A 6824-nucleotide genomic window follows, 5' to 3' on the forward strand; every position below is an offset into this window, starting at 1 on the left:
CAGTAGTATGCTGGTCTAGGTGGGCCATTGGCCTGATCCAGCAGCCTTGTTTTAGGTTCTTAAAAGCCCTTCAGAAGAAGAAAGGTTTTTGAAGGCATAGACTGGCCTTCACCAACCTAGTGCTTTCCATATGTTTGGGACTATGGCTGTGTACACACTTTACATTTAAAGTGCATTATTTTCCCCTCCCCAAATCATGGGAATTGTAGTTTACTTTTCACAGAGCTACAATTGCCAGCACCCTTAACAAACTACATTTCCCATGACTATTTGGGGGAAACAGTGTGCTTTAAATGTAACTCCTAACAGTCCCAGCTGATACATGCTGGCTGGTGGGACTCACGGGAGTTGTAGTCCAAAACATCTGGAGGGCACCAGGTTGGTAAAGCCTCTTCTGTTATCTGCATATATAATATATAATGCAACACTGCATTGGACTGTCTACATATAATCCAAAAGAGAACATGCCCCCCATGTGGAGATCAGGCGAGAATTGTGTGCTACCTAGTCATGCTGGACTGAATGTTTTCCCTCCCCTTCTCCCCCCCCCATTAAAAGTGGGTAACGGGGGAACTAATGATGATGTTGGGGAGTGGGCCAATTTTAAAGAAACAGAATGCCTCAATGGGAAAATATTACAGCATGCCAGTGCATCATTCCCGGGGTGGTAGTGGTATGGCTGTCATTGGGGACAAAAATAATTATTAAAAAAAGAAAACCATACATTTCTGGTTGCCCTCAGCAAAACCTGCTTCCTGCTAATCAAGACTTTGTATGTATTTATAGAGACCGAGTTTGTGTGTCTTTCATTTTTTTCTTATGTTCAGAGGCTACTGGATTTTTATCTTCCTTAGTTTTTCTCTCTCAGTGTTTACTTTTTTCTCCTCAGTTACCCTCTTATTATGCCCTATTTTCTTGACAATGGCTTGTTTTTGCTATTTTTGCTATACTTTTTGATGTGCATTTTATTAATGTTAATTTTTTAAAAAAGGGAGGGGGGAGAAAAGCAACCTTTCTGCAGCCCTGGCTCTGGCTGCCCACAGCGATGAGCCTAGCCTGGCTTTCATGTCCCTGAGCTCAAATAGATGCGAAACCAGTTGTGATACTGTCAGCAGCAGCATCCATCCTCAACCCGCATTTAGGCCACAATCCTAACCCCACTTACCTGGGAGTGAGCCCAACTGAATTCCATGGGACGTACGTCTGAAGTCCCGAGTAGACATGGTTAGGATTGCAAGCACGGTGCCCTTCCCACCAACTTTAGAAATGGGGCATGCTTTGTCTGCTGTTATGATGTGGTTACTAGTCCAGAATTCCTCACTCCCATCTAGGACTAATTCCCCACATATCTAGGAAGAAGTTCAATGTTTTTGCCGAGGAGGAATTAAAACAAATATGGAAGGCTTCCTCGCTTCATTGCCCCACACCACTGCAACAGACACGCTATAATCAAAAGCATACTTTTTTGCGGATTTGGAGGATATTTTGCCAAACCGACAAAAAGCATCCAACTCTACCAACTTGTCCAAAAATACCCAGCATGTAATTTATGCCAAATCAGCAAAACTCATCTTTTGCCCATCCCCCGCCCCAGCCACATCAAAGAAGAGGCCTTGGGGAAGGGCAAAAGTTAAAAGTTCAAAAAGAGAGTTCTGCAAGGTCCCATTAGTGAAAGTGAACAGGCAAGCATTATCCAGTATCATTTCTGAATGTAGGTGAGCCTGTTCTCGGAAAACAAGCATAGTTTTGTCTCTTTCCCACTGGGAGCAGAAGATGAACTATTTTGTCAGTTGCAGCAGTTAAAGCCAAGATCCAAAGATAGGAGAAAGCATGAAGACCAGCTGACACATTACTACTACTACTACTACTACTACTTACTACTACTACTTACTACTACTACTACTACTACTACTTACTACTACTACTACTACTACTTACTACTACTACTTACTACTACTACTACTTACTACTACTACTACTACTACTTACTACTACTATTACAAATGTAAATGTACTGCCTTCAAGTCGATTCCGACTTATGGCGACCCTATGAATAGGGTTTTCATGAGGCTGAGCGGCAGTGACTGGCCCAAGGTCACCCAGTGGGCTTCATGGCTGTGTGGAGATTCGAACCCTGGTCTCCCAGGTCGTAGTCCAACCACTACACCACACTGGCTCTCACTACTACTACTACTACTACTACTAAAACTGCCCACCCTTCAACAATAGGTCACAGGGCAATAATATTAATACAATATTAAAAATGATTAAAACACATTTGAATCACAAGAATAGGGTGGTTTCTGAAAACATACATCTCAGGAGCCAAAGGCCAGGGTAAAGAGATGTGTCTTTAGCATTTGCCAAAAACTGTACGGCCTATGGCCGGTATCCAAATAAAGGATGCAAGAGAGATCTGCACATGTAGGGTTTTGATACACTAGTTTCTTCAACCAAAGAGACAGACCTCTTTTTAAACTGGACAGTGGCTTGTCTCTTCAAAAATAAAAACAGTTGTGGAGAAAGTCAAAACAATGCATGTAATCTGTCCTTTGGATCCCAGCCATAGACTGCAATAAGATGGCAATTCTGTCAAATTCTGGCAATTCTGTCAAAATTATGAGGATTTACTCATGCATACCTGAGGGCATGACTGCACCCAAGGAGTCCTATGGCCCCTTCATGATGAACTAGTGCAGGGATGGCCATCAGCTCCTCAAACAGCATGGCTAATAATCAGGGGTGATGGCCACTACATTGGGAGGGCTGCATGTTGGCTACCCCGAACTAGTCTTGTACTCTTGTCCATATATACAAGAGTCTGCTTCATCAAATGAAGATGCAAATGCCACATGACTCAGTTGCCCCAAATAAGAGACCCCAGTTATGCTCCAAAGCATGCCTGGTGTTTTTGAGCATGTTGCTTTCAGTGGAGGCAGCGTATCCTGGCACATAAAGGGCTGTGCATCCAGCTCAATGAAGGTGGCAAGGTTGTGGTGAGCACTCATCAGAGCTCCTGCATCTGAAGTTTGGGACACTATTCTGCTTCTTGCTGTTTCTTTGAGTTTATGTTTTCATTCCTTCCCCCCCCCCCGCAACTTACTTGGCAGCTGGAATGAACAGGGAATATTTGTTGCAAACGCCAAAAAAGCACATCAACCAAGACCCCCCCCCGAGCAGGTATTCTGTGGCACCCACCTGAGCACAGGTGCCTCACTCCTCTGTTGCACACTCAGATTCTGCTTGTGGCCTTCTCAGAGGCATCTGGTTGGCCACTATGAGAACAGGACGCTGGACTAGACAGGCTATTGGCCTGGTCTTAAGCTGCAAACACACTAGCTGTTTCAAAAGCAGCCAGACCATTTTTCTCTGGCTTCGGTTTAAAATGCGTTTCAAACATCTTTGCCCCTGGCTGGACACATCTCCCTTCCTCGCTGCTGATCTCAGACCTTTTAGGACCACCCACAGCAAAGTGCTGGGACCAGTCACTTTCTCTGCTCTACATACAGCAAAGCGTTTTGATTGCACACAGCATGGAGTGGCAACAAGTTAATCAACCAACCAGTTTTGATTTCTGTGTCAAGCTGATTTCACGGAGACATTCACTGCAGCCGCATTTCCCCAGGTTTTGGAGTAAAAAGGGGTGGAATCTGACTAGCACCATGTGTCTCCAACTTCAGAAAACAGAGCTGAAGATGCACTGAAACCAGCGTGACCACAAGTGTGTCTCTACCCTTCAGTTCTTATGTTTCTTGCTAAACTCCGAAACAGCAAATTATAACATGTTTTGTGTCTCCCTAGCTTTTAAATCCCCCACTAGGATGTACACCTTAATGTGGTGAGGGGGTCTGAGAGTGTTGAACAAGCAGAGAGCAATGCCGTTAGGAGTCTAGACCAAGAGGCTAGACTCCTAGCAGGAGCACCCAAGGCGGAATGGTCAAAGCTGAGACACCAGACTAAGATGCATCCAGACTCAGAGGAAGGCAATGGTAAACCACCTCTGAATACTGCTTACCACGAAAACCATATGAACAGAATATCTAAAATGCAACGAAGATGAGAACCCCAGGTCAGAAGGCACTCACCGTGCTACTGGGGAAGAACAACAGAGAAGTACGAGTAGCGCTGTCACTAATGGCGCAGCTGGGTCAAAGCTGAACGGAAGCCCAGAGGCTGATGCGCACAGATGCGAAAGGAGAGTCCGGAGTTATACAACGCACACAATAGGAACATGGAATGTCAGAAGCATGAACCAAGGAAAGTTAGAAATTGTCAAGCAAGATGAAACTGAGGTTATCATACTTTGGACACATAACGAGAAGACATGATTCACTAGAGAAGACAATACTGCTGGGGAAAACAGAAGGGAGTAGAAAAAGAGGAAGGCCAAACAAGAGATGGATTGACTCCATAAAGGAGGCCACAGACCTGAACTTACAAGGTCTGGACAGGGTGGTTCATGACAGATGCTGTTGGAGGTCACTGATTCATAGGGTCGCCATAAGTTGTAATCGACTTGAGGGCACATAACAACAACAAGCCTTTAAATCTCTCCTTTTCCAGCCTTAAGAAGAACATTTTTAAATCAGAAGTTCAAGCATTTGGTTTTAATTCAGCCCAGTGAATAAGATGGTGCATTTCCACACATGGCATATTTTCATAGACTATGAAACACCACTAGGAGGTTTGTTATGGGCTGTGATTACAGCTTTTTACATTAAGTAATTATGAAAAAAAGTGAAAAGTGACTTGATTTGCATCAGGAGAATGGATCTGTCCACATGCAGTTAATTAAGCACAAGTCACTTAGCGAGCAGTTGAAAAACAACAACAGCAATAATCAGTTCAGAAGTAGCCTTTGCTCTGAGCATGCAAGCTCTAGAAATATGCATTCTGTTGATGCTATGTGCAAAGCTTGCAACAGACGTTGATTTGAAAGGCCATTTAATGCCATGGCAGTGAACAGAACCAAGGGTCATTTCATACATTATGCACGGGGCAAAATCAAGCGCATATACACTCAACTCCATAAAGCAATGACTAAAGGATTGTCTACTAGTATCGTCCTTTTAAGTTGAGCCCTATTCCAATCTGCATCTGTGTTGGAATTGCTTTCAAATATCTTTTTAAACTTTCTTTTTTAAAATGTTTTTAATCTTAGAAGATGTTTTGATAGCTTTTTTTAAGTAACGTTTTTGAAGATGTTTTGTTTTAATGTGTTTTAAAGTTTGTTTAAAGAGAGCCTTGCTATGGGCAGTATAAAAATTGAATAAAATAAAATAAATAAATAAATAAATGTTTTAATGTTTTTAGTGCTTTGTTTGCTGCGGAGGAAGGGCGGGATATAAATCTAATAATGATAATAATAATAATATAATACACATGCTTGCTGCAAATTAATATTTGCTGTGTTTACATTTTAGGTTTGTACAATCTCCAGTCTCGGAGGCAGTATGCATCTGAACACCAGTTGCATGGGAGAGCACTGCTATAGTACTCAGGTCCAGCTTGGGAGCTTCCCAGAGGCACCTAGTTGGCCCCTCTGAGAACAGGATACTGGACTAGGTGGGCCTTTGGTCTGGTCTAGCGGGACTCTTCCGATGTTCCTAACAGTAACCTGTGAAATAGCCTATAAACTTGCCTCTGAAAAGACTCGAGTTCTATTTTAGCTGAGAAGCAGGCTCAGGAATATTCTGTAGCCAGAAAAATATGGCTATGGTCTGCCTCCACTGTCAAATGCTTCTGATTTCCAGTTGCTGGAAACTGCAGGAGTGAGACCGTTGGTCCATCAAACTTAATATTGTCTACACTGACTGTCAGCAACTCTCCAGGATTTCAGACCGGGGGAGGGTGTCTCTCCCAGCTTTCAGGGGTCGCACTTGAAAGCTGCGTACAAAGTAGGTGCTCTGCCACTCAGCTATGACCCTTTTCTAGACTGTGGAGGTAAACAAAAATCCCTTTTGTAGAGAACGCAAATGGTTTAGGAGGCTCTTGGCCATGCAAAGCCCACATTTTAGCCACCAATGACCTTCTGCGTGGCCTCTCGTGATTGTTTATCCTGGTGCTGCCTTCCCTCCTCTTGGCTCCTCCACACCATGCATAGCGAGTGTGCTGCTGACGCAGTCTCCTTGCTAATGGGTGATCTTAACTTCTTTCCCCCACCCCTTCCCCAAAGGTCTTTGTCCTGCCTCGGGCCTTCTGCTGTCAAAACAACTTCATCAGGAAGATAAGAGAGCTCCAGAGATGAAGAGGCTCCTTCCTGCAAAGTGCTGGCTATCTCCAAGAAACTCTCCTCTGGGAAGGGCAACAGACCCATGTCTGCATCGCCAGAAAGACTCCAAAACCGCTCTTGACCTCCAGATTTTCTTTTTCGCTGTGTTTGTTAAAGCGGCAAGCAATTTTCCCGCACATAAGACTCTATGTGTTTTCCACAAGTTGCTGAGGCGGGTCTTCCACTGGGGAAGGGACAGTCATTCAGGAAAGCACACATTCTTTGGCCCAGTTTATCTTAGCTGTTTTGTTTTGTTGCATTTCCCACCCACCCCCTGCACTCCCCATTCTAGTGAGGATCCCTGGAGCCGCCTCCTCCTGAATTGAATTAATCTGAGGCTTTGGACTCGGCCCAAACCTGCCCCACACAGATATACAAGAGGAAATAAGATTATGAAGGGATGTGATTCGTTTGGTTAAGTTTCCCCTTTTCAATTACTAAGCTCTTCCTTTGAGAAAAGTCATCTTCAGTCCACAACGAGCAGTAATTTATTTCTCTCCCAGTGTGTGTGTGGATGGGAGTCAATATTAGAAATGGTGTGTGTGTGTGTGTG

The sequence above is a fragment of the Rhineura floridana genome, chromosome 14, assembly GCF_030035675.1.
Source record: "Rhineura floridana isolate rRhiFlo1 chromosome 14, rRhiFlo1.hap2, whole genome shotgun sequence".
NCBI classification, from domain to species: Eukaryota; Metazoa; Chordata; class Lepidosauria; order Squamata; family Rhineuridae; genus Rhineura; species Rhineura floridana.